The 1,898-nt window shown below is 44.1% G+C and overlaps 1 pseudogene; it reads right to left on the reverse strand.

The window, feature by feature from the left end:
- Window positions 1-288: 288 nt before the first annotated feature.
- On the reverse strand, window positions 289-1,650 carry LOC110588754 (annotated as a pseudogene).
- Window positions 1,651-1,898: the final 248 nt, after the last annotated feature.

Below are 1,898 nucleotides of genomic sequence, written 5' to 3' on the forward strand. Positions count from 1 at the left end.
ACTTTTGTTTTAATGGGTCTCAAAGTTCTGTGACAGATTTTTAGTCACGTTGTTTCCATTAAAAAGTATTGATTTTAAAAACTAGTAACTTAAAACTGCCACACACACACAAAAACAAATAGTCCACAAAACATTCTCCTTTCCTTCTGAAGGTTTTATAATGCATCATTACCATTAACCAGTCTTTTACTATTCAACTTAAATGGCCAACTGACACAACAGTTCTGAGACCATTCTTCCACTACTGATTAAGACTGGGGGGGGGCGGGGCAGGTATTGGGGAAATATTCATTTAGCCTTCTGAGCTTTCTGGGCAGACCTGGCGACCTTCCCAGCTCCAGCTGCCTTCTTGTCCACTGCTTTGATGACACCCACAGCAACTGTCTGTCTCATGTCACAAACAGCAAAACAGCCAAGAGGAGGCTAGAGAAGCTCTCAACACACATAGGCTTGCCAGGAACCATATCAACAATAGCAGCATCACCAGATTTCAAGAACTTGGGACCATCTTCCAGCTTTTTTCCAGAACGACGATCTATCTTCTCCTTCAGCCAGCAAACTTGCAAGCAATGTGAGCTATGTGACCGTCCAGCACAGGGGCATATCCAGCACTGATCTGGCTGGAATGGTTCAGGATAACCACCTGAACCATGAAGCCAGCTGCTTCCACTGGTGGGTCATTTTGGCTGTCACCAGCCACATTGCTATAACAAACATCTTTGACTGTTTGTGACCATACGTTCTTGACATTGAAGCCCACATTGTCCCCAGGAAGAGACTCACTCAAAGCTTCATGGTGCATTTCAATAGACTTCCCTTCAGTTGTAACACTGACTGGAGCAAAAGTGACCACCATGCCAAGTTTAAGAACACCAGGCTCCACTCAGCCCACAGGGACAGTACCAATACCACCAATTTTGTAGACGTCCTGGAAGGGTTGATGCAAAGGCTTGTCAGTTGGACAAGTTGCAATCCAGAGCTTCAAGCAGTGTGGTTCCACTGGCATTCCCATCTCTACGGGTGACTTTCCATCCCTTGAACCAAGGCATGTTAGCATTTGGCTCCAGCATGTTGTCACCATTCCAACCAGAAATTGGCACAAATGTTACTGTGTTGGGGTTTGTAGCCAATTTGCTTAATGTAGGTCCTGACTTCCTTAATGGTGTCCTCCTATCTCTTCTGGCTGTAGGGTGGCTCAGTGGAATCCATTTTGTTACCACCAACAATTAGTTGCTTTACGCCCAGTGTGTAAGCCAGAAGGGCATGCTCACGGGTCTGCCCATTCTTGGAGACGCCCGCTTCTAATTCACCAACACCAGCAGCCACAGTCAGCCTGAGATGTGCCTGTAATCACGTTTCTGATAAAGTCTCTGTGTCCTGGGGCATCAATGATGGTCACATAATACTTGCTGGTCTCGAATTTCCACAGGGAGATATCAGTGGTGATACCACGTTCAGCTTTCAGTTGATCCAAGACCCAGGCATACTTGAGGAGCCTTTTCCCATCTCAGCAGCCTCCTTCTCAAATTTTTTAATAGTTCTTTTGTCAATCCCACCACATTTGTAGATCAGATGACCAGTAGTGTTAGATTTGCCTGAATCTACGTGTCCAATAATGACAATGTTGATGTGAGTCTTTCCCTTTCCCATTTTGGTATAGTTTTAGTGGTGGTTTTCACAATACCTGTGTTCTGGCGGCAAACCCATTGAGAGAAAGCAGCCACAGCTTTTTGTCTGTTGTTGTCCACTTCAGAAAAGACACAGTGCTTATGGAAAAAGGGGGGAAAAAAAAAACCCTTCTATTTGAAAATCTTTAAATTGTTTAAAAATAAAAAGTTCCTTTAAGTACTTCCATTTCAAAAGCAATCAAAAAGTTGGCAAACTGTTTTTGTAAAGGG

The sequence above is a fragment of the Neomonachus schauinslandi genome, chromosome 7, assembly GCF_002201575.2.
Source record: "Neomonachus schauinslandi chromosome 7, ASM220157v2, whole genome shotgun sequence".
NCBI lineage: Eukaryota > Metazoa > Chordata > Mammalia > Carnivora > Phocidae > Neomonachus > Neomonachus schauinslandi.